Source organism: Miniopterus schreibersii (genome assembly GCF_964146895.1).
Source record: "Miniopterus schreibersii genome assembly, chromosome: 12".
Classification (NCBI taxonomy): domain Eukaryota; kingdom Metazoa; phylum Chordata; class Mammalia; order Chiroptera; family Miniopteridae; genus Miniopterus; species Miniopterus schreibersii.
Window position 1 is genome coordinate 39,093,322 of NC_138112.1, and position 27,466 is coordinate 39,120,787.

At 41.1% G+C, this 27,466-nt stretch overlaps 1 pseudogene across 1 annotated transcript; it reads right to left on the reverse strand.

Annotated features, from left to right (window-relative positions):
- Nucleotides 1–1,304: 1,304 nt before the first annotated feature.
- LOC308565839 (interferon-induced very large GTPase 1 pseudogene) lies at nucleotides 1,305–25,633 on the reverse strand (annotated as a pseudogene). Its single transcript has 3 exons — nucleotides 25,515–25,633; nucleotides 19,223–19,342; nucleotides 1,305–5,897 (listed from the first exon to the last, which is right to left on the reverse strand). The product of its transcript is annotated as an interferon-induced very large GTPase 1 pseudogene (transcript).
- Nucleotides 25,634–27,466: the final 1,833 nt, after the last annotated feature.

Here is a 27,466-nt window from a genome sequence, read left to right on the forward strand (position 1 = left end):
CGTGCTCCAGGTCTCACAGGCACCACTACAAAGGTAACAGTTTTGGTGATTGTCATGACAATGTCAATGATAGTACAGATGCTTTCCTTCACTCCCTTGTCCACTCATGCACCACAGCACTACCAGAAAGGGCTGAATAGCTTTTTCAGACCTTAAAGAAAGATTAACGAGAATTATAATTTTGAGGGAAAGGGGAAAATGGTATGTTTCATATGTCTTTCCCCATAGTCCAAAGGAAGAGCACTCCAAAAATTAAGGGGGGCAAGTTTTATTCACATCCTGTTGTAGTCAGCTCAGGCTGCCATAATATAAAAACTGACTGGCTGTCTTAGATCAAGAAATTAGATTTTCATAGTTCTGGAGCATCTAAGATCAAGGTTCTGGCTGGTTCGGTTCCAGGAGACGGCTCTCAGTCGGGCCATAATCTTGCTGTATGACAACTTCCTTCCTTGGTGCACGAGGAGAGAAAGGGATCTCTCTTTTGATAAGGCCACTAACCCCATTATGAAGGCCCTGTCCTCATGAACTTATCCCCCCTAATTATCTCTCAAGGCCCCTCTCTCTCAATTACATTGGGAGTTAGGACTTGAACTGGTGACTTTTGGAGGAAGGCACAAACGTTTAGTCCATAATGCACCCCATTCCCTACGCTTTCTCTTATTCATATTCTACCCGAGAGACTGTCCTACTTCAAACTTTCTCACTGTGAATTTTCATTTTCATTTAAGAAACTCATCTTATTGCTATTTGATCTGGTCTTAGAATCCATCACCCTCTGGCCCCGTTCCTAGAGGCCTTGTGATTCCTTCTTTCCCTCTGCACTTGGGATCTCTTGCTTCACTTACTCTCCAGATCCTCTAAATCTACTAATGTGATGACCCCCAACTCCTGGGTTACTAAGTTCCTCACTTTCAATGACCCTTGTGAGAGCCATTTCACTGACCATGTGAACCTTACCTCTACTGCCCCTGCAGGTCTGACCCCCTCTATTCCTGTGAACTACACCTGGCCCCAGTATTTCCTCCTCTTGATGGTCACGTGGTTCTCACCCTTACTGACTCCGTTTCCTCCTCCAACACGGTGCTGAGGGCGCCTCCCTCAGTGAGCCCAATCCAGTGACACTGTAATCCCCACAGCCCTGATCCCACCTTGGTGGCAGCTGTACTCTCTCCAGTACTATCACAGAAATCCCCATTCCTACACAGTCATCTTCTCTCTGTCCCAATGTACTTCTTGCCAGTGTTTTTCTTATACCTTGAGTACAGCTTCTTCATCTCAAATAATCATCACACCACTTAAATGCCTGAGAAACTTACCAAAGATCTTTATTTATATACAATAATTTTGGATTGAAAACAAAGTTAATATATGATATATGATAATTCTTAGTTAAAAGCCATTATGGATTCAGTAAACAAATTAAAAAAACACCACCACCACCCATTCACGAATTGTCAACTGAAAATCGCAGTTTTCAAGGAGGAAGACATGTGGACATGAGAGAGGCACCAGGCGATGCAGGTGTTCTGTTGCTGTCGCCATTTGAAGATGATCATATTAGGAGGTCCTTACTGAGACTATTTTCCAGAGAACAAAAAGGAAACTGTACTGTTTAAGAGCCCCCCCCCCCACACACACAAAATTTTTCTGTTCCAGGATTTCTTCTGTAGACATGGGTCATTTGACCTCAAACTGAGAGTTTGCTTGAAGTCCTTTGAGGGTACAAAGGCACAGATTCGGCACTTTTATCTGCATGCTCTGAAGACACAAGTTTGGGCTGCTGTTCCCTGGATTGTCTGTTTTCACGGTCTAGGGAGGGGTAGAGAGTGTGCCTGTAGATGGAAGCCAATGGATGCTCTATGTCCAACATGAAGAAATTCTCTCCTTTGTGTCAGGACTCCTTTAACTCATCAGCTTTGGGAATCCAGCATAAGTCATTGTTTCAGAAGGTGTATATAGGTTTGCAGAATGGGGATTGATTTCCCCTCTCAGGTTCTTGGTGGCTTTAGAGTGCTTTTCCTTTTTATTCTGATCATAATACTATGGCTTGAATAGCCTGTTGATAAGCGTTTCCTTACAGTTTAATAACAAAAAAAATCTCTTGAAATATCAGAACCTAAAAACTATATATTCTTTGATATGTCATTACTGAAGTAATAGTTTTTAAAACCATTAATGGTGTAATCAAATCTGACTTTGTTCAGAGCCTTGATTAAAATGGCCCTTTTAACCTGCTCATAAATCTTGTTCCAAAAGCCAGTCAGACCTTCTTAGACTCCTATAATACTGGACTTTGAATACTTACGCGTTTTGAACCATTTTTTTTTAAAAATAAATTTTTATTGATTTATTTAGAGAGAGAGGAAAAAAGGAGAGAGAAACATCAATGAGAGTGAGAGATTCGATGGGCTGCCTCCTGCACGCCCCCTACTGTCGATTGAGCCTGCAACCCGGGCACGTGCCCTGACCAGAGCTGAGCCCAGGGCCTCCAGGCGCACAGGAGGAGCCACGCCGGCCAGGATTTTCTTCCTTGTCACCAGAAGTGGACATGAGGACAACAAGGAGGGAAGAGACCTGCAGGAAGGTGAGCTGCTTCTTCCGTTCCTTTGCATATTGTCAGCCCCACCAGCCCACAAGCGCAGCAGCCACGCGGGTCGGATTCCCCCGGTTGCTGCTCGCAGTGCGTGGGCGAGTCGCGCGGTCCCGCCGCGGCGTGTGTGGCGTGCGTGGTGTGGCGTGGGGGTGGGGGCGGCCCTCCTGCTGCCCTCCCCGGGCCAGGGCTTCCTCGGCCTCCACTTTCCGCCGCGCGATGGGCCGCCCCCGTCTGCGCCGCCTCCCGGGACTAGGCGCGGGAAGGCGGCACCAAGGACGGCACCCCGTGCGCGCAGCCTTCGGCCGGTCGCACCGTGGCGCTGCTCCAGCTCCGCTTCCGCGAGGCAGCTGCTGTACTTGCGCCCGCAGTTCCCGGTTCCCGCGGCCGGCGTGCGGGAGAACACACAGAAACAGCCCCGCCTCCCGCCCGCGGCTGCCCCGTGGCCAGGAGGGCCCCGGCCTCCGGCGCTGCAAAGCCTTCCGGACCTCCTCGGGCGGGGGCACAGCATCCCAGTCCTCCGGCGGTGCCCACGCCAGTAGGTAGCCGCGACAGGGTACCCCGAGGAGGGAGGGGGCCACGTGTCCTCCCCCCGGGTTCTCAGTAGGAGCCGAGGGGAGACTCACCTCATCCTGCCGGCTGCGCCAAGTGTTGGCAGAGGGAGGCTGCAAGGGGTGATTGGGGCGAGATCCCCAACGTCAAGGCCAAGGCGGCGCGCGGAGCCGACATTGGGAGAAACAGCTCCTGCCTGACTGTGTGCAGGGCTGGTTATATAGACCCCCGCCAGCGGCGCGCTCTGCCTGCGCAGGGACATTCTGCGGAAGCATTCTTACATAAGGCTAAGCCGCATGCGCAGGGACAGTCTGCTGAATCATTCTTACATAAGGCTAAGCCGCATGCGCAGGGACATTCTGCTGAATCATTCTTACATAAGGCTAAGCCGCATGCGCAGGGACAGCATGCTGAATCATTCTTACGTAAGGCTAAGCCGCATGCGCAGGGACATTCTGCTGAATCATTCTTACGTAAGGCTAAGCCGCATGCGCAGGGACATTCTGCGGAATCATTCTTACAAAAGGCTAAGCCGCATGCGCAGGGACATTCTGCTGAATCATTCTTACATAAGGCTAAGCCGCATGCGCAGGGACATTCTGCTGAATCATTCTTACATAAGGTCACCGTCCTGGGCACGGGTGGGATGGTCGGGGTCCGGGACAGTCCGCCTAGAGTTGCAGGCCCCACCATCCCACCCAGACTCACACCCGCCGTGCAGGGGGGTTCAAGAAGCCGCCAAGAAACCAGTTGAGCTCAGATGTTGCCTTTCTTTGAGCTTCCTCCACTGTTTCTGCAGACTCAGAATTGGGCATCGCTTCCATGAGGTCATTCCGGGTTTCCTGTAAGATTTTAATTAATTCAGACAATTGGGAGATGCAGATAGGCTCTTGCTGTGACTGTGACTGGAAGATCCACTGCATGATGGACTGAGCCTGAGGAAAGTTTTTCACTCTGTAGATGTGAGGATCCAAAAGGCTGCGCAATTGAGATTTAATAAACTCAGTTTCACCAATGGAAGATTTTTGGCAAAAGTTAATAGTGTTTACCAGAAAACTCTGCAGACCACAATCTGGGAGGCATATGTTAACCCAAGTGTCATAACTTTTCGACTTTTGCATGAAATTGATCAGTTTTTGAAGCTGCTCTTTGGGATCAGATACCTCCCAGGATTTCACATCCTCTAGGAAAACCCTAGCTTCCTCCCTGACACTCAGTAATTCTTCTCCATCCTGGATCTGGGCAGTGAGGCCAGTCAGAGCACTGTAGCTGTCTTTCAGTAACCTAGCTACCTGAAGAGGATCCTTAAAATCACTTCTGTGGCTGAAGAGAATGATGTCCCAAATTGGCACCAGCTGAAGCCCCCTGTCAATGACATTCCAGGTTTGATTACAGGCAACTAGGCCAGCTTTCCACTGGAGAAAGCCTTTTGCTTCTGGTGGGCCACCTGTCTGTGTCACAAATAATTGGACTTTGGTTTGGAGATTTTGGAAGTTTGTGCTTTTGGTGGCAGTTTTTGAATGAGAGTGTGACACATCTGCACCTGCAGCTACTTCCACTCCAGAGCATCTTATGTAAGCATTCAGGGCCTCTGCTGACTGCTGTTTTACTTCTTCCAGCTGCTCACTTCGGAAACCCTCTGAAACGGCTTTCCAACAGTAGATTCCTCCCAGGTGCAGAGGGCCCTGGTTGGCATGAGAGCCAAACCTGTGGAAGAAAGCTTCAGTCCTGTGCCTCAGCAAGGTGAGTCTGTCTGGGTCTGCAGGCTGTCCCAGAAGGTCTTCAATGCATTTCAGTTCCTGGAGAGCAGCCTTGGAGAACTGGAGCTGATCAATGCGAAAGTGGCAGGAGGCAAGTGGGACATAACTGAACTTGGTAGAGCAGAAATAAGAGTGATCAGAACGTGACTGTCGGGTTTCCGTGGATTCTGAATGTTTGCTGTGGTCCATACCAGCTTCCAAGGTAAATCCCCAACCTCTGTTCTTGGCCGAGATAGTTACATTGAAGCCCAACTTCTCTATTGTCTGGGTGAACATGGATTCTGCTTGAGAAGATGTAAATTCCTTGGTTTCCATCCGTGTGCCCTGCTCAGGGCCAGAGAAGGTGAATTTCTTGGGGACACTCAGTAGGTCTTCTCTCCTCTCTAGAAAGCTCCCATGGTAGCTTGTTACGTAAATTCCCTGCAGGGCCAGCCCTCCAGATGCCCATCTCACCAGATCTCTGTCTGGGACATTTTGCCTGTGAGGAAATGTGCCTTCCATGAGGCTCTGTTGTCTCTGCATAGTTTTCAAGTTTTTTCCTGAGGTCCTTTCCGGGGGTGGCTCGTGGTTTTGGGGGGTCTTTGTTGCCAGCCTCAGCTCTGCTGCTTTTTTCATCACCGCCTCTTCTTGTTGTTGTCTCCCCTCTGGCACTGAGTCTCTTTGTACCTGCTGGGCCTGCTCTGCCTTCTCGTTTTCCTTTTCCATTTCCACCTGAGGCCCCTGTAAAGCTGAAAGGCTATCTGAGCATTACAGATGAAGCAGCTTCTCCAGGGCCCCTTTCTCCCAAGAATGCTTGGCCTGAGATTTCAGCTTCTGGAGATCTTGTTCTTCTAGGTGTCGCAAGGCCTGGGCACTCGTCACACCCAGGTGCTTCTGTAGCTTTGGCAACCAGTATTCAACTGCAAGTCCTACTGCGCTCAGCAACTCTTAGAGATGTTGCTTTTTTTTGTCTTCTTCTAAGGGCTTACGAGGGGTGGATTTTGCTGTGCCCATGGCTGTGGAAAGCAAAGACGCTTATTTAGCTTATGTCATGACCTTTGAAATGGACAGCCACATGGTCAAAATAATGAGTTTCCTAAAGATGAAAATGTTTAAGGCTTTCTTATCCCCTCCTTTCATTCTTTCAACAAATCTATTTTTTTTTTTAAATGTATCTTTATTGATTTCAGAGAGAGGAAGGGAGAGAGAGAGAGAGAGAAACATCAATGATGAGAGAGTTGTCATTGATCGGCCGTCTCCTGCATACCGGGACTGGGGATCGAGCCCTCAACTTAGGTATGTGCCCTGACCAGGAATTGAACCCTGATCTCCTGGTCCTAGGTCAATGCTCAACCACTGAGCCTTGCTGGGCCAGGCAACAAATCTACCTTTTCTTTAACACTTTAAAATGTGTGTGTGTGTGTGTGTGTGTGTGTGTGTGTGTGTGTGTAAGACATCTTTGTGAGTATTCTCAACATGGACTTCTTTTATAGTGGCCAGGTGAATTTCAACTCAGTAGCCTGGCTTTTAACACATTCTGTTGCACAGAATCAATGGCATGTGGAGCTTTAAGCTGTGGTACCACCCATTATCATTTAAGGTTAGTTTTTGTTAGACTTGTGTTGAATAGTTCTCTCCCTGTCTTTGCATTATTTGTACTTAGGTCATGTAATGTTTATTAAATCTCCTGATGTTTAAAATGCACTTGTTGATGTCACATCATGGTGGCATAAATTCTTTTCCTGTTGGTCCCCATTTTAAAACAACAAATTAGACTCTCATCCTTGAAGAAAAGTGCCTCTGTGGGAATTGTGGAACTTAGCACATTATGTCAAGGGGTGTCAGAGGAATTTTGTCCACTTGGATCTGGTAATAGGCAGAAGACCTCAGTTTGAGTTGTGGAATCAGCAGAGCCAATGGACCTACCTCAGTCATGGGGAGGACTGACATAGACAGATACCCACAGATAAGAGAGAATTTGTAGAAGTCCAGTCTTCTCAAGGAGAGATTACAGCATGAGTTTGGTGACATTGCACTGGCTAAACAATCTTGTGGTGGCCATCTCTTCAGTAGGAATAAATAAAAGTTGTGAGTGAATGCCTGCCTATCATGGTTGTATGAGACATGGTAGAGAAGCACACTGCTTTCCACCACCACTCAGAATACTGGGGCAGGACCTCCAACTAGTGGGAGGGAAGAGATGGCAAAGAGGCAGATAAAATATCAAAAGGCATTAAAGGAGTGAGGTCCCTGTTCATTATGCTCAGGGCTTTAGCAGAAAGGGCTCTCATGTTCCTCTGAGGAAACCCCACTTGAGGATCTCCTACTGGGTCTGTAGGCATTACCCAACCCCCAAGGCTTAACCCCCAACTCCCCCAACTCTGTGGTCAGCTCCTTTTATTGCCTAATGTCGTACTATCAGAAAAACACACCAGGATCCTTGTGCAAAGGAGAAACCATGCACTTGATCTATACAGGGCTTTGTTCTTGAAAACAAAAATTTTTTCTCCAGTAGCTGGTTTGGTGAATGGTAAGAACTAGAGAAGCCATAAAAGCTTAAGAATTCTGCCACAAGTGAGCAAGAAAAGGGTCGAAGGTGTACCCATACAAAGGCCAATAAAACCCTGATATAACAGCTCCAATAGACAGAAGAGCCCATCTAAAAGGAACTGGTAAAGAAGGATGTGTCTGCAACTTCAAAAGCAAAAGGAGCAAGGTAATATTATAAGGACATAAAAGAATCAAGGAAACAGCCCTGTCCTGTGGGGCTCAGTGTGTAGAGCACCCACCCATGCACTGAAGGATGACGGGTTCAATTCCTGGTCAGAAGCATGTACCTGGGTTGTAGGTTCGTTCCCAGGCTCCAGTCAGGGCACATGCAGGAGGCAACCAATTGATGTGTCCCTCTCACACCCTCACATTGATGTTTCTCTTTCTCTCCCTGCCTGCCCCTTCCACTCTCTTTAAAAATCAGGGGGAGCCTGGCCAGGCATGGCTCAGTGGTTGAGCATCAACCTAGGATCCTGGAGTTCGCAGTTTGATTCCCAGTCAGGGCACATGCCCGGGTTGTGGGCTTGATCCCCAGTTGGGAGTGTGCAGGAGGCAGCCGATCAATGACTCTCTCATCATTGATGTTTCTCTCTCTCTCCCTCTCCATCTCTGAAATCAGTAAAGATATACTTTTAAAATAAATAATAAAACACATCCATGCGTGTAAATATACCAATGGGAAGATATCCTCAGGTGAGAATTAACCACAACCATCAAATAAACAAGGAAACATCATGACCAAAAGGTAATAAATTGTCAGTAGTTTAGCTCAAAGTCATGGAATTTTGTGCCCTGGCTGACAAAGAATTCAAAATAGTTCATTTGAAAAATCTGACTAAAAATAAGAAAACTCAGAAAGACAATTTAGCAAAACCAGGGGAAAAAATTCTGTGAACAAAATGAAATATCTACAAAAGGAATAGAAATCATTTTAGAACTGAAGAATTTAATGAAGGACACTTGGGCTATTTCCAGATATTGGCTATTGTAAATAATGCTGCTATAAGCGCAGGGATACATATATTCTGTCTGATTGATGTTTCAGGATTCTTAGGATATATTCCCAAAAGTGGGATGACTGGGTCAAAAAACAGCTCTATTTTTAATTTTTTGAGGAAACTCCTGTTTCCATAGTTGCTATACCAAGTTTGCATTCCCACTAACAGCCCACCAGGGTTCTCTTTTCTCCACATTTTTGCCAGCACTTGTTTGTTGATTTATTGTTGGTGGCCATTCAGGTAGGTTACAGGTGATATCTCATTGTAGTTTTTATTTCTATTTTTCTATTAGTGACCTTGAACCTTTTTCAGATGTCTCTTGGCCATCTGTATGTCCTCTTTGGAGAAGTGTGTATTCAGGTCCTTTGCCCATTTTAAAAATTGGATTGTTTGTCTCCTTGGTGTTGAGTTATATAACTTCTTTATATATTTTGGAAATTAACCCCTTATCAGATGTCAACATTAACATTTTTAATAAAACAAGAATTTAATGAAGGAAGTGGAAAATGCCGTAGAGAGCATCTGTATTAGGGTAGAGCAAGTGGAAGACAGAATAAATGAGTTAGAGGACAGGGACTTTTAAGTAGCCCAATTAGAAAAGAATTTTACAAAATGAAAATGAGCAAAGAAAGCTTCCATGATCTGTGGGATTCCATAAAAAGAACAAAAATTAGAATAATCTGGATTCCATAAGAAGAGAGGAAGAGGCTGCAGAAAGTTTACAGTAATAATAGCAGGACTTCCTAAACTTGGGAAGAGAATTGGACATCCAAGTTCACAAAGCTGATAGATCACTTTATTATCTCAATTTAAAAGACCTTCTTTAAGAAACGTTATAATGAAAGGGAAAAATCAAAGCCAAATTGGGAATCCTAAAAGCAGACGGGGGGCGGGAGGGGGGGATTGTAACCTACAAAAGAAGCTCCTTTAGGCCATCAGCAGATATCTCCACCGAAAGCTTATAGCTAGAAGAGCATGGAATGACATATTCAAAGTATTGAATGAGAAACAAAGTTGCCAGACAAGAATCCTCTGTCAAAGTTATCCTTCAGATATGTAGGAGAAATAAAGACTTTCCCAGACAAACAGAAGCCGAGGGCCTTCATCACCAGTAGACCCCCTTTGCAAGAAATGATGAAAGAAGTTCTTTAACCTAAAGTTAAAAGATGTCATTCAGGAACATGAAAACATGAAGTTATATAGCACACCAATAAAAGTCAATGTTTAGAAAACTCTAATTGTAGCATACCATTGTGTGTTAACTACTTAACTATAGTATAAAGGTTAAAGAAAAAGAATATTAAAAATAACTTTAGCCCAGCCGGTGTGGCTCAGCGGTAGAGCATCAACCAAGGTTCCAGGAAATCACGGTTCGATTCCTGGTCAGGGCACATACCCGAGTTGTGGGCTCGATCCCCAGTCAGGGGCGTGCAAGAGGCGGCTGATCAATGGTGTCTCTCTCATCATGATGTTTCAACTCTCTCTCTCCCTCTCCCTTCCTCTCTCTGAAATCAATAAAGATATATCTAAAAAACAAAACAAAAGAACTTTAGCCACTATAATAGTTAAAAATTATACAATATGTAAAGAGGCACTTTATGATAATAAAAATATAAAAGGGGGAGTAAAAGAGTAGATTTTGTAGGGTTACTATTAACTTAAAATGGACTATTCCATGTATATGTTTTATGTAATCTTCATGGTAACAACAAAGCAGAAACCTACAGTAGATTCACTTCATCAAAAGATGAAGAAAGGGAAAAGAGAGAACGCCAACATAGAAAATGACTAATTTACAGAGGTAGGAAGAAACAGAAGGGGGGAAAACCCACAAGGGAGATAAAGAACAAACAAATAAGAAGATGGCACTGCTAAGTTTTTACACATCAATAATTACTCAAAATGTAAATGGATTGAAATTAATCAAAAGTCACAGAGTAGCTAGCTGGAATAATAAAACAACACACACTTATATGATGCCTACAAGAGATTCACTTCAGCTTTAAAGAGACAAATAAGACCAAAGTGAAGGGATGGAAAAAGATAGCCCCTGCAAGTAGAAACCAAAACAGGAGTAGCTGTACTTATATCAGACAAAATAGACTTTATGCCAAGAAATGGTAACAAGAGATAAAGAGGTCCGTATGTAATGATAACATGGTCAATTTATCAAGAAGACCAGAAGTATCATAAATATATATGCACGTAAGATCAGAACAAATCAACTTATTAAGCAATACTGACAGATCTGAAAAGAAAAGACAACAATACAGTAATAGTGGGACTTCGATTCCTTACTTTTGGCAATGGATAGATAATCTGGACAGAAAATCAACAAAAACCCTCGATTTGAAACATACATTGGACCAAAAGGAATACAAACATTTATGGAACATTCCATGCAGCAGCCAAGGAGGCATATTCCTCTCAAGAGCACAAGAAACATTCTCCAGGATAGATGATATGCTAGGTTGCAAAACAAACATCAGGAAATTAAAGGGAATTTAAATTGTACCAATTATCTTTTTTAACCACAATGATCTGAAACTGGAATCGACAAGAAGAAAGTCAGAAAATCTACAAATATGTGGAAATTAACACACTCCTGAATAACCGATGTGCCAAGAAAAAAAATCAAAAGGAAATTTTACAAATCTCAACACAAATGAAAATGAAAGCACAACGTTCTAAAAACAATGGGATGTGGGGTGTCACTTTTGACCTCCAACCAGCTGCCATCTTGCATCCCTTGTGTGTGCCCTTATTCTCAGCTGTTCTGCTCAACCCTCTGAACGCAACCATAGTCCCCCTTGTAGTCTTGTCTCTTCTCCAACAAGATGAATAAACTATACTGAAACAGTAGAAAGTCACAAAACTGCAGGCACAAGTGTGCCTTGGAGAGAAGGAGAATGTGTGTAGAAAGAAGTTGGTTCACAAATGATAAAAAAATAACTTCAGTTCTCGTCAAAAAAGTTAGGGGTAAGCAATCTCTCTGGTATGGAAGAGATGAATTATGTTCACAAGCCAAGGATCAGTGATCCACCTTAACAATCCCAAACTTCAGGCACCTCTGGCAGTGAACATTCACCATTATAGACCATGCTGGGACACAGCATCCGAAAGACATGCTACCCAGCACCTTAAACCAGCTTGATGCAGACAGTCTCACTAGTTTAAGGAAACTGGCTGAAGCTCTGCCCAAACAATCTGTGGATGATGATGATGAAGTTCCAGAACTTTTGAAGAATTTTGATGAGGCTTCCAAGAACGAAGCAAACTGCCCCAGCCGGTTTTGCTCAGCAGATAGAGCCTCATCCCATGGACTGAAGGGTCCAGGGTCCAGTTCTGGCCAAGGGCACATACCTCAGTTGCAGGCTCAACCCTGGGCCCGGGTCGGGACGCATGTGGGAAGCAACCAATCGATGTGTCTCTCTCATATAGATGTTTCTCTCTCCCTTCCACTGTCTCTGAAAAAGCAATGGAAAAAATATCCTAGAGAGAGGATAAAAAGAAGAAGAGAATGAAGCAAACTGAATTGAATCAACTTCTGAAGAACATAAAACTGAAACACATTATTGGGAGCTGCTATTTTATATTATGACTGTTTTGTCTAATTTTGTTTATGGATCCAATAAAATCCCACTCTCTAATATTTTCACACTCTAGTCTCTTGGATATTGCAACTCTTTCCAGGTTTTGCTTAGACACAAATCATTCTTTGCAACTAATTAAACTAAAGAAGTCTGGAAATAAAGTTTGGGGAAAAAGGTTAATAAAATTCTCAGCCTGGTAAAAAATAAAACCGTGGCTTGCTTCAAAAGTGGATCTGAGAGGGTAGTTCATTATAGTGATAAATACATGATTTAGGAAAATTTATAAAATCTCAAAAAACTTAATTTTAAGCCTCAAGGAACAAACTAGAAAAAGAAAAAACTAAGACACAAGTTAGTGGGAAGAAGGGAATAAATATAAGATTGGGATTAAATCAATCAATGGGGAAAAAGCCAATGAAATAAATAGCTGGCTTTTAAAAAAGACAAACAAAATTTGCAAACCTTTATCTAGGCTAAGAACAAAGGGAGAAGATGCTGATAAATAAAATCATAAGTGAAAGAGGAAACAGTAAAACAATACCTCAAAGAATTATGAGAGACCGCTATGAACAATTATATGACAATAAGTTATATGCCAATAGAGACTTATATAACCTACAAGAAATGGATATATTCTTAGAAATATACAACCCACCAAGACTGAATCACGAAAAAGTAAATACTTTGAACAGACATATAATGAATAAAGAGATTGAACTATTACGCAAAAACTGTCATTGTTTGCAGGTGACACGATATTGCGCACAGAAAACCCTAAAGACGCCACCAAAAAATAAGTAGATCTGACAAATTCAGCAAAATAGCAGGATATAAAATTAATATTCAGAAATAGGTGGCATTTTTATACACCAATAAAAAAGAGAAACTAAGAAACAATCCCATTTACTATTACAATAGTAAAAATAAGGTACCTAGGAAAAAATTTAACAAAGGAGGTAAAAGACATATACTCAGAATAATATAGGACATTGAAGAAAGTAATTGAGGAAGATACAAAAGTGGAAGCATATAACGTGTTTATGGATTGGAAGAATTAACATTATTAAAATTTCCATACTACCCAGAGCAATCTACTATAGATTCAATGCAATTCCTATTAAAATACCAATGGCATATTTCACAGATGTAGAACAACTATTCCAAAAATTTATATGGACCAAAAATACCCAAATAACCTCAGCAATCTTGGAAAAGAAGAATGAAATTGATGCTATCACAATACCTAATATCAAACTATACTGCACGGGCATTGTAATCATATAGATCACTGAGAGCCCAGAAATAAACCCACACCTTAATGATCAATAGGTATTTTACAAGGGTGGCAAAAGTGTACAATGGAGTAAAGACAGCCTCTTCAATAAATGGTGTTGGGAAATTTGGACTGGTACGTGCAGGAAATGAATCTAGACCACCAAATTACACCATACACAAGAATAAACTCAAAATGGATAAAAGACTTAAATGCAAGTTGCAAAACCATAAAAATCCTGGAAGAAAACAGGCAGTAAAATCTCGGACATCTTATCGAGCAATATTTTTTCTGGTATATATATTGTAGGGCTAGGGAAACAATGGAAAGATTAAACAAATGGGACTGCAGCCAAACAAAATCTTCTGCACAGCAAAAGAAACCATCAACAAAATGAAAAGAGAACCCACTCTATGGGAGACATATATGCCAATGATAAAGAAAAGGGATTAATTTCCAATCTATATAAAGAACTTATACAACTTATCTCCAGGAAGACAAACAATCCAATTAAATAATAGGCAAAAGCCCTGGCTGGGCAGATCAATCGTCCCTAACACCAAAAGGTTTCAGGTTTGATTCCCCATCAGGGTGTGTACTGGAGGCAACCGGTCAATGTCCCAAAATCAATAAACATATCATTGGGTGTGGATTTAAAAAAATGGCCTAAGACCTGAATAGACACCTCTCCAAGAGGACATACAGATGGCCAATATACATGTGAAAAGATGCCCAACATCACTAGTCATCAGAGAAATGCAAATTAAAACCATGATGAAATAGCACCTCATACTTGCCGGAATGGCTACCCACAATAAATCAACAAGTGTTGGCAAAGATGTGGAGAAAAGGGAACCCCAGCGGGCTGTTGGTGGGAATACAGATTGCTACAACCACTGTGGAAAACAGCGTAATGTTACCTCAAAATATTAAAAAGGGAACTGCCTTTTGACCCAGTGACCCCACTTCTGGGAATATATCCTAAGATTCCCAAAAGAATATATGCACCCCTATGTTCATTGCAGTGTTATTTTCAATAGCCAAGATCTGAAAATAGCCCGAGTTCCCATCAGTAGATGAGGGGATAAAAAAGCTTTGGTACAACTGCCCGATGGAATACTACAAGACCATAGAAAAGGAACTCACTTTTTGCGACAGCATGGATGGACCTGGAAATGATTGTCCTAAGTGAAATAAAGCAGTTAGAGAAAGACAAATGCCATATGATCTCACTTACATGTGGAATCTAATGAACAAAATAAATTGACAAACAGAATAGAAACAGAAACATGGATACTTGGAACAGACTGACAGCTGTCAGAAGTGATGGAATAAAAGAAGGTGAAAGAATTAGCCAAAAAACATATATGCATAACCCATAGATACAGACAGCAGTGTGGTGGTGGCTGGAGGGAAGGGGGCATCGGGGGTGGGTTTAAGTGGGCAAATGGCAAAAGTGGGAGAAAAGGCAAACATCTATAATAGTGTCAACAATAAAAATTACGTTAAAAAAGTAAAAGACGTTGATAAAAGATTCCACCAAAAAACTACTAGAAGTGATCAATGAACTCAGTAAAGCAGTAGGATACAAAATAAATATCCAGAAATTCATTGCATTTTCATACATCAGTAATGAACTAGGAGAGAGACAAGTAAGTAATCTCATTTACAATTGCATAAAAAATATCTAGAAAAAATTTAACTAAGAAGGTAAAAGATTTGTACTTCAAAGTTGTAAGACACTGAAGAAAGAAATTGAAGAACATATAAATAAGTGGAAGCATAGACCATGTTCATAGATATAAAGAAATAACATCATCAAAATGACCATACCACCCAAAGCAATCTATAGATTCAGCACAATTCCTATCAAGATAGCCATGGCCTATTTTACAGAACTAGAAAAAATATTCCAAAAATTTGTATGGAACCACAAAAGACCTCAAATAGCAACAGCAGTCTTGAGAAAGAAGAACAAAGTTGGAGGAATCACACTACCTGATATCAAACTATACTCCAAGACCGTTGTAATAAAAACATCATGATACCGGCATAAAAACAGACATATAGATCAATGGAACAGAATAGAGATCCCAGGAACAAACCCATGCTTTATTGGTCAATAACTATTTGACAAAAGAGGCAATGGGGTAAAGACAGTGTATTCAATAAATGGCTTTGGGAAAATAGAACAGATACGTGTGAAAAAACCTCCCAAAACTAGACCACCTTCTTACACCATGCACAAGCATAAACTCAAAATGGATCAAACACTTAAATGTCAGTAGCATTCAAAACCATAAAAATCCTGGAAACAAACATAGGCAGTAAAATATCAGACATTTCTTCTAGCAATATTGTTTCTGATATATCTCCATGGAGAAAGGGAAATGAAAGAAAAATAAACAAATGGGACTACATCAAACTAAAAATGTTTGCACAGCAAAGGAAACTATCAACAAAGTGAACAGACAACCCACTGAATGGGAGAACACGTTCATCATCAATGATGCATCTGATAAGGGGTTGATATCCAATAATTATAAAGAACTTATACAACTCAACACCAAGAAACAGAGAATCCTATTAACAAATGGGTGAAGGATCTGAATAGACACTTCTGGAAAGAGGACATGATTGGATTGTTTGTTTGTCGTAGAGTTGTATGAAGAGTTATCATATGACCCAGCAACCCCTCTTCTGGGTATCTACTTGAAAAATATGAAAGCATTTATTCACAAAGATTCATGCGCCAATCTGTTCACTGCAGCATTATTCACTGTGGCCAAGACAGAAATAATCAAAGTGTTCTGCGATTGAGGACTAGATAAAAAAGATGTGGTACATGTAAACAACGGAATATTACTCAACCATAAGAAAAGATGAAATACTGCCATTTGCAACAACATGGATGGATCTTGAGAATGTCATGCTAAGCAAAATACGTATGATAGAAAAAGTTACGCACAATATGATTTCACTCGTATGTGGGATATAATACTGAAAACAGCAAACGAACAAACAAGAAAAACAAACCAACCAAAACTCATAGACTCAGACAACGGTATGGTGGTTACGAGAAGGAAAAGGGTTGGGGAGTAGTAAAGGGTAAAGGGGTCAAACACAGGTTAGAGAAGAAGACCTGACTTTGGGTGGCAGGCACACAATGCAATATGCCGATGATTATCCTAGAATTGTACACTTGAAACCTGTATAATCTTATGAACCAATGTCACCCCAAGAAATTTAATTTAAAAATAAAAAAAGTTTTTGTGGAGAGCGGCTGAACCTGGAAGCTGGCCGGGACTCGGACAGGAGCAAAGCTGTGCCCTGAAGACCCTGAGGGACCTTGTCCGGGCAGAGGCAAAGCCGTGCCTGGACACCGGTGCCCCCGTCCACTGTGTAGGCGACTCGCTGGCTCGAGCAGAGCTATGCTTGCGCGCAGCATGTCCCGCCAAAGGCTAGGGTCTGTGATCAGCCGAGCAGCGGCCGGGTGCCCGCTTCCAGGTACAGTGGGTGCAGCTATAACAATAACAACCCCCAAGATGCTGTTCTGAGCGCAGCAAAACAGGATGTTCTGAGAAAGCTCGCCAAGGGATTGGTTTTGACCCTTTCAGCTATCCGCAGTTTGCGTGAAGAATTGTTACCTTGATGTAGATAATGAAGGCGCCGAGCTTGCTTGGGGTCACTGTCTCTCCATCCGAGGGCAGTGTCCCACCTGGGCCCAGCTTTAACTGTCTTATATATGTCTGTGTATTTCTTAATCTCCCGTTGCTACCTCTCAGGATCCCCCACATCCTCCCGCAGGTCATGGCAAGTTTTAAATTTTAGTCCTAGTTGATCTAATAGAAAACATCTGTTCAGAAATAATAAAAGTAACAATATATTTGATTGTGTGTGCTAATGTATATAACTTCTGTGAGTGTATATATGTGCCATGCATGCTTATAGATAAGCAAAGTGAATGAAAGCAATGATACAATGAATAGGATGAAGTGATTAGATTTTTTTTGTTATTGTAAGGGACTTGCATTATCTGTGAAGCAATATAATGGCATTTGAAAGTGGACTTGGAGTAATATTTTTCAGAGAATAGAAGCAAATGTGAGTTTCAAAGTCATTTTATGAGGTCAGGATTACCCTAATACCAAAACCAGACAAGACATCAATAAAAGGAAACTACAGGCTAATATCTCTCATGAAGATACGAAATCCTTAACAAAATATTGCCTATTAAGACCATAATGAGATATCACCTCACACTTGTCAGAATGGCTATCATCAGTTAATAAACAAACAACAAGTGTTGGTGAGGATGTGGGGAAGAGGGAGCCCTCATGCACTGCGGGTGGGAATGCAGACTGGAGCAGCTGCTTGTGGAAAGCAGTAGGAAAGGACCTCAAACAATTAAAAATAGACTCTCCTCATGATCCAGTGATTCCACTTCTGGAAATATGTCTGAAGAACCTCGAAACACTGATTTGAAAGAATATATGCACCCCTTTGTTCATTACAGCATTATTTACAATAGCCAAGATGTGGAAGCAGCCTAAGTGCCCACCAGCAGATGAGTGGACAAAAAAGCTTCGTTACATTTACACAGTGGAGTACTACTAGGCCATAAAAAGAAGGAAATCTTACTCTTTGTGACAGGGAACTTGAGAGGGAAGGTGGCCACTTTCGATTACGTGGGTAGAGAATGCCTTTTGAGAAGCTAACATTAGAGTCATGATGTATAGTTCTAGTGCTGATCATGGGGATCTTTGGTAACCTTGCTTGTTTGATCCTAACATTTCTAGTTTCAGTTAATTTTGTTTGGTTTTTGGTGTCCACTTTCTATATGGGATCTTGTTCTTTTACTTTGGACTTGGAGTTGGTATTTGTTGTTTTTTTCCCAATTACCTACCTCAGGTAGGATAATGGTGCCCTCTAGTGGGAGCCTTATTCTCAATTCTGGTTCTAGACTCCTGTCCAGAGTCCCTATTAAGACTGCGTACATCCCTAATAAGTACAGGGTTGTGGTGATGTGGACACATTTGTTTTCTGGACACTTTCTTTCGTAGTTCCACATTTATAACTTTTCATTTGTTGTTGGGCTCTACTGCGTTTCCGTCATAGGCTATCTTACCTATTCAACTGTGTCAATTTGCTCTTAAATATGTACTGTACCTGCTCTGTATTCACACTCCCATTGGGCCCCCATGTCTTCTGCTCTGGAACATTCAATGATGTTGTTTTTCTCTCTTGTAATGTATTTTCTGCATTGCTTCCAAAGTCATCCTTCTGACGTGCAAATTTAGATTATGTATTGCTTTGTTTCTAAAACTTTGAAAACTGTACACTTCTTTGTGATATGATTAAAACTACTTCCTCTGGCAATCAACACTCTTATAATTTAACAAGAGTCAATCTCTACAATTCCTTTCACAGCCACTCATTTCCCTTTTCCTAATATCTCACTCTCTTCCCTTAGAAACCACACTCTGCCATCTTCCTTTATTATGGCATTTCTTGACCCTGAATATTAGCTTGCATGACCCTTTCCCTACCTTCTCTACCAGGGGCTCTGTATTCCTCCTGATGTCATTCAACTTTCTCCTTATTTGTGAAGCCTTCCATTAATTTTCTAGGTGAGTTAGTAGATCTGTTTTGTGCGCTTTCAATGGTACCTTGTGTTTATATGTATTATACAGATTTTCAAAATGTTTCATTATGTGTCTAGATCATGTATTCCCCTTCTTCCCATACTTGTAGTTATTGGCAGGGACCATGTCAAATTCATATTTTCTGCTTTCCAAGTCTTACAGTCTATTCTGTGTCTCTGTTTTAATCTTTGTTTCTTTTGACTTATTTTCACTGTTTCTTTTTCAGTCTCTGTGTCATTTCTTATACCTCTTTCTCTTCAATTTCTCTTCTTTATTACCTACCTGTCTCCTTTAGGCAAGCTCCTGTCCTCAGGTTGCTTCAAGATATGTGGATGTAGAATGGTTCCGTCCCTGAATCTTTCAGTGTTTTACGGCTCACAGCTTAATCCATGTCCTAGCTGCCTGTGTAAGAGAGGGCCTGGATTTAGAATAAGGTCAGGAAATAAAAAACTGGTTTCAGCATGCTTTGACATATGTTATTATTTTGTTAAGGACCAAGTGTCATGAATTATGTGTTGAATGGTGACTCTGAAATTTAAAAATCATTATAAGAAGAGGACTATTGATTTCAAAGTGGGTTGTCCTCTCTCTCTCCCTTTCTCTCTATCTGCACCTGAGCAGAACATCAGACATATAAGCCTATTCCATCACCCGGCTGTCTGTGTCCCCCCTCATTCTCTCCAATTTACTGTTGTGGAAAGGCTTTTAGTTCTCTCTCTCTCTTTCTCTCTCTCTCTCTCTCTCTCATTTTTCAGAGTCAATACATTTGGTTTTCCTTTTAAATCAGCAGTGTCTTGGCAATTATAGAAAACTTTTTCTCATAAAGAAATGCAGCAATGGATTATAGATCATGCTGGGCCTTCATTCTGGAACAGAATTTCAATTTTATCTCTCTAAGTTTGATTTATTTCTTAGAAATAAACATTTTGGCCTGGTCATACTATTTCTATAAAATATAACCGTAATCATATAATTATGCATGTCTACTGTTATAATAGAGTCTGTGATATTTTAGTGCTTGCATTCTTTCCATCTTATTAACCAATGTCACCCCAGTCAATTTAATTAAAAAAATGTTTTAAAGTTGGTTTAGGATACTATTTGATATTTTCCATATACAACAGTAAAATCTTCTATTACTTTGTCTACTAGAGATGCCTAACCACTTTAGCAGCTCCGATAACTGGGAGTTATAGGTGGTGTGGATCCATCTTTGTGAGAAGCTATCAAGGTCAGAAATAGGTTAGATGTAGGAGACGAAGATAGTAAATAAGAGGGTTAGAAAGGAATCCAAGAGCATTTTTAGGGAGGAGTAACATCTCCATTCTGGGTCATCTTTCTTTGCCAGGGTTGAGGGACCTTTCCTATAGATACCCTCTCAGGGCTTTCTCAGAGCCCTTGGCAAACCTCTGTTATGCCCTCAGTGACCGTGTATTTCAATGGTATGTTGGAATCAGCCTGTACTGTCTGGACACCTAAGAATCATTTGCTATATTTTCAAGAATTTTGAAGGCAATCATTAAGCACAGCCATTATGAAGAAATAAACTATATAGAAGTCACATCAGAAAATATGAAGGGGAAATAGCTCTGAGGGCCCATCGTTGATTTGAAACAATGACCAAGCAAGAGAAAAGCCACCAGAGTCAACTTTGTCATAACTGAGTATTAGTCAAAGGTTTATAGCAACCAAATGAATGCTGAATGAAGAAAAAGACACTTAAAACAGGCAGGGGAGTGTTATAGCACTTTTACTTGCCCCTGGCTCACCCTCCTCTTCTTTCTATACCCTTTATTGCCAGACTTCTCAACACACAGACACACACACACACACACACACACACACACACACACACACACACACATACACACACATACACACACACTCCTCTGGCTCAATAAGTGTTTGTTGATAAAATGAGCCAATGAATGCATCCCATCCACTTATTAGTTAGTCTCATTTCTGCCCTCATCTGTTTAAAACATTTTTTTCTATAAACCTGATCCTCATACTCTAGTTACCCAGCCCAGGAGCCTTCTCCAACATCTTCATTCTGCTTAATCTAGGGACCTTCTCTGTGTTGACTATCTCTTCTCTCTTGAACCCATAATGATAATGTGCCTTTAAACAAGCTAGATCATATAAGTACTAGCAAAAATATGTTTAAAATATCAGCATTTATTCCACACATATTTATTGAGGGATATCAGCATGCTGGGAAATGCTCTAGGAGCTATGGGATAATTGACTAAGATAGGTTAGACCCCTGCCTTTTGAGAGTTTACATCCTAGTTGGGGGAAGCAGACCATAAACTTGTAAATAATTGAATAAGCAAAACAATTTCAGATTGTTTCAGATTCTTTCAGAAGAAATAGTCAGGTAATGGGATAGAGAGTAAGTTGAGGCTACTTTTGATTGTGTGTTTAGAGAATATGTATTTGAGGAGTTGTGGCTCTTGTGCTAACCATGAGCTGCATTAGACTCTTCTTGCCATTTCCAACCTTTGACAGTGTCTATCAAATTTAATTATCCAGCATTTCCACTTCTGGGTATTTGTCTGAAGGAAACGGAAACACTAACTAGAAAAGATGTGTATCACCATGTTAATTGCAGTATTATTTACAATATCCAAAAACATGGAAACAACCTAATTGTCCATCAATGGATAAATGGTCAGAGAAAATGGAATATTATTCATCCATAAAAAGAAGGAAATCTTGTCATTTTCCAACAACATGGGTGGACCTTGAAGGCATTAGGATAAGTGAGGTAAGTCAGTCAGAGGGGGACAGGTATGATCTCACTAGTATGTGAAAACTAAAAACAAACAACAGCAATAGAACTCCCAGAGAACAGATTGGTGGTTCCCAGGGGTGGGGTTTGGGGTCAAAATGGGTGAAGGAGATCAAAAGGCACAACTTAGTGTTATAAAATGAATGAGTTCTGAAGATGGAATGTACAGCATGGTGACTATAGTTGATAATACGTTACTGTATTTTGAAAGTTGCTAAGAGAGTAAACTTAAAAGTTCCCATCATAAAAAAAAATTGTAAGTATGTGTGGTGATGGGTATTAATGAGATTTATTGTGGTGATCCTTTTGTTATATTTATATATATAATCATTATATTGTACACTGGGAACTAATATAATGTTATATGTCCTTTAAACCCTAATTAAAATTTAAAAAAAAATGTTTGCTTGCCCCCACATTTCTGCCTTCTATCCTAGATCTTATTTTTCCTTTTGTATTTGGGACTGTTCTTTGGACTTGATGCATTAACTATGTAGAATGGCTTATCCAATGAGAAATTCACCCAAAACTCCCAACTCTAGCCATTTTGGGGTGTTCACCCGATTCTAATGGGGAAATGGTGATGTGAGCACCTTTAATGTTTTGGAACCCCGTTTTCCCTAATTCTTCCCCTAAAACGAGACTGCTGTTGGATACCTATTAAACAGTGGGAATTCGTTTGCCCTATTTATTTGACTGTGCTCTATGAAAGGCTCTTGAATGTGTTATCTCTCTACCTCTATGATCCATGTTTGACATTGCATCCTGAAACTCATATTTAAATTATTTGTTTACTAAACTTTGAAAGCTCTTCATTGGTTTAGGATATTAGGATCAAATTACTTGGCTCTGGCGTTCAAGGCCCCTCACAATCTCACAACAATGAACTTAATTTCTTTCACAACCACACTTTTTCTTTTTCCTACTTCCTAATTTTCCTAATTCACTTCTTATGGAATCTACACTCTGCCATCCTTCCTCAACCTCACAGTTTCTTAGTCTTGTATATTGAGGGGCAGAATTCACCACCCCAACATGTGCCATGTAGATTGCTTTGAGCTGAAAGTAATTAAGACCCAGAAGACCCAGGAAAAGCTTTTAACCTCTTCTTTAACTGCCTAAAAGAATTTAGACAAGGGGCTTACACCAGGAAAACAGCTATCACCAGAGGTAATTTTAAATATCATAAAGACTTATCTACATGGCATGGAAACTTTTTGTTTAACCAAACATATTCTCTTCTCATCTTTCTGTGAAACTTTTTTTTTTTTATCAGAAAGATTTATCTGCTTGGACTGCAAACATTTATTGACCAAACAGTTGCTCTTCCCATCTTCCTGTGAATTGTTTCTTCCCCTTCAGGCCCCAGACTCCTACACCCTTTCCCTTTAGCTCAGGATGGTTATGAGCATCCAGGGCTTGACTGCCTTTCAGTTTTCATGTCTTCTGTGGCCTTCTGTGTATACACAGTTATATTTGCTTTTGTTCTCTTAATTTGTTTTATGTCAATTTGATTATTAGACCAGCCAACACAGCTGGAAGGGAGGAAGGGAAATATTTTCCTCCCTTACAAGATGATGCTACATGAGTCTTTCTCCGTCTTCCCTGCCCAGGGCTTTATACTCCAGACCCAGTCCAAGTTTCTCCTTATTTGTGAAGCCTCCCATGTATCTTCCAGGTTGAGTTAGGACCTCTCTCTGTTAGGTTGTAATTAGCTAGTTAATAATAAGAAGAAAGGGGCAAAAGGGAGGCCAGACATTATAAGCATGGCCATCTGGGCAGCTTCTCAAGGAAGCTGCAATTTCACACTCCACCGGGAACCACTGGCCCATTCCCTGCAGATCACTGGGGGAAGGGACTGGACAAGGGGAGATGGGCACAAGCTCAGTGAAGTTGGTGTGATGTAGGATGCCTGTCAGTTAAACCTGGGAACAAAGATCATTGGCCAGAGGGGGTGTGGCCACTGCAAGCCTGTGAAAATTTGGGAAGACATAATACCCCAGAAAGAGGAGAATTCTCTCCTGTCTCTTGATGCTCTGGACTTTCTTATGCCTCTGGCTTTGCTCCTGCCCATGTTCCCTTTTTAGCCATGTGGTCCTGTGGACCCCGCACACAATGGACTGATGAACTACAGCTGGGTACACAAACTAAGGTAGCCAGATGCTGGACTGGACTGTGCAGACATGGAAGGGAAATGCTGGGCAACGGCTTGAATCCTAGCTCTGCCGAAAGCAAAATGTGACTTCTTCCTTGATGGATGGAGGGAAATGGGACCTTGGAAACTCAGGGGTTTGACTCCACAGAAATAAAGCTGTCTACAATATCTCATCCTCCTGTGTGAGTCTTAGAAAACTCCTTTTCTTGTGACATCAAAAACCTCACTCCCCCAGACAACAGGTGGAGGCAGAGAGAGCTCCCACTTATAATGTCTCTGTGCTAACAATAGCACCTGTTACGTAATTATAAGAATATTAAACTTTTCTGAACCTTCTACTCCTGGAACCAGTTAAAGAAATCTATCCACCCTTTTGTGCTCTGAGTATGGTGTAGGGGAACTCATTTTAGAGATTTAATATATCTCTAGCAGTAAATGTGTCTGGAAAATGAACTCTCTGTTTAACTTTCTGTCACTGTCTAACTCTCTGTAGCAGGAGGTTTCATTGACTATCTAGAAAGCAGGAATGCCACCCAAAGTTCAAGGTCATGCCCCCAGGAAGGAGGTTAATGAATGTATAGGTTGTGGATAACTGCCTGATGCTATCTGTTAACTTAGAAATGAATTGTTGTTTCTGGTGGTCTATGTGACTACCTACCGTATGCTTTTCCTATTAACTTCTTAAGAAAAGCGATCCTGTTCTGGGAGGGTGTGCGGATTTTTTTCCAGCCGACCACCACTGGGAACATGCAGCTACTTAGCCAGTGTATGTAAGTTTCCATTAAAGCTTTGATGAACTTGAAGAAGGCTACATGTCAGTTCTTGGGAATCAGTCCTGAATTTAGACTTTTGGGGCTTTCCACCAACACATGGCTTACTGCAAAGAAGCGCCCTTCCCCGTATGACTTTGAGATAAGACTCACTGTCCCCTGTTTTCACTTATAATGAGGCTGGACACAGACATTTTAAATTCTTTTTTTTTTTTTTTTTTTTTGCCTCAAAAAATGAGCTGAGCTATTGGCCTTCACTGATCAATCAAAACAAAGTGCTTGTATGTAAAAATTAACCTTCTCTCCTTTCTCCAGGCCTCTGACCTTAGACCCACCCTCCTTCTGACCTAGCCAACTATCCCTCCGTTAAGATCCTGCCTAAGAATCAGTAAAACTCTGGGCAAAACGTTCCCTGATTGTTCCACTCCCTCCACACCCTATCTTTTTTATCAGAACCTTGTAGATTCTTCCCTTTAAAGGTTAATTCCTTTGCCTGGTCTGTGAGAGGCTTGCAGTTCTGTGTTTGGATTGTTTTCCCTATTGCCATAATCTCCATTTCCTTACGGCAAAAATCCTTTCAAATAGTTTCTTTTGACCTGTCTAGATATATTTTTATTTGAGGAAACAGATTGCGAAATTGTTTGCCTGCTTTACAGTTTACTCCCTTTCACCCACATTTGGAGCTGCTTTTTTGAACAATGACGATGCCAGATTCATATAGTGTACCTAGCATGTCTTAATCTGCTTGTGTCTCTAACTGTTCCCTATGACTACTTCCATCAATTTTTGTTTCTATTTTAGTCCTCTAATCTGTCTTTATATGTCTACCTCATTTCTTTGCCTCTTTTCACTTACCTGTCTCCTTGTGGCCAAGCTCCTATCTTCAGGTGGCTCCAGAGAGACCTGCTTGTAAAGTAGGTTCCTTCGTAGAGTCTGGTAGGCTGCTGACTCTCATCTCCAGCCCAGACTTAGGCTCTAGCTGTGGTAGAAGTGCCTAATTTATACACCAAGGAAGAAGTGAAAAAATGGTTTCACTTTTGGTTTTGTTGCTGTGGTTTTTTTCCACTAAAAATTTATCTGATTTAAAGGAATTCTGTTTATTTGTTTTTATTATGACTCCTGCATTTTAAAATTACTCCTGGGTTTTGGAGTTATTGCAATTAGAAGACTAACATGGGGTGTGTGTGTGTGTGTGTGTGTGTGTGTGCATTAATGCATGGTTGGGGTCACACAAGATAAAGAATATAACAGAAACAGGGCAGGGAAAGAATTTGGGAGAAGAGACATGAGCACATTTTGCAGAGCAGTGTCTTCCTCAGGGAAAGTGCTTTAATTGCTTTACTGTTCTAATTCTTAAGTTACCCGAAACCAAGAGAGAAGCATGCTCACAGTGTTAGTGAAATTTGCTAGTTTTTATTTCCTGTAAAAGAGTATTATACTAGAATTAGTTTCAAGTGTTGAAGCTGTTTTTCAAAAATGGTTAGTTTCAACATTAACAAACCTTCCAACATTTCATTGCCTGATTTGGATGATTTAACTCCAAGGTGGCCTAAGCTCCTAAAGGAGTATTGTGTAAAAAATAAAAAATGCGGCCAGGCTGGGAGCGGCTCAGCTGTTTAACATCGACCTAGGATCCAGGAGATCGTAGTTCAGTTCCCGGTCAGGACACATGCCTGGGTTGTGGGCTAGATTCCCAGTCCGGTGGTGAGCAGAAGGCAGCTGATCAATGACCACTCTCTCATCATTGATGTTTCTATCTCTCTCTCTCTCCCTTCCTCTCCTTGAAATCAAAAAAGATATATTTTTAAAAAATCGAAAAAGCGTACTCTGTGTTTATGGTGAGAGAGAGAGAACTTTACTCTTTTCTAGCCCATATATTAGAGTTCTCTAGGAATGTTATTTCTGACACTTGTCCCTCAAACTTAAACTCATGTGAAGCATTTTGTTGTATTATATTTCTCTGAATATAATGTATTATAATATTGATCGCAGACCAGTACTGCCTGTCCTAATGTTATTCTATCTCAAACTTTTATAGTCTGATTTACTGGTATTCTTCAGGTGAAATTCATATTCATTCTTTCCAGTTCCTCCAGAAATTCTACCCACATGGTCCCTTTTCTTACTCTTTTCCTTTGATAAGAGCATTAGTGTTTTTTTTCTTTTTAAAAAAAATTATTTTTCAATTACAGTTGACATTAAAAATTATTTTGTTAGTTTCAGGTACACAGCATTGTAGTTAGTTACATAATTTATGAGGTGATCCCTCTGATATTTCAAGTACCCACCTGGCACCATACATAGTTATTACAATGTTATTAATTATATTCCCTAGAGGTGTTGGTGTTTTCTAATAAGCAAGAGTTTCAATGCTATGCAGAGACATATTTGAACCGAGCATCCAACAGTTACTGGCTATATTTACTTAAGTCTAGGATAGGGGGAGTGCAACCCAAGTAACAAGAGCAGCTGAGCCATGGAATGAAATTTTGCCAGTAGTACTATCTACCTCACATAACATTAATGGGGATAAGATGCTTAGCTTGAAGGAGTTATTCAAATTCAGATTTTTCTCCCTGGTACATAATTGATTTGAAGATCAAATCTACCAAAATAAGAGTCATCAAGGGGAATGTCACCAGCCGCAATGTTCCCTCAAGTGATTCATGTGAATTTCTGAGATTTTCTATATGAGTGCCACCGTCTTACAGTTCTTGCGGACTTCTTTTTCCACTCAGATATTGTGTCTTGTATCCATGTCTATGTCTTGTCTGTTGCTGTGCTATGAGTCTACAGATGATAGAGTC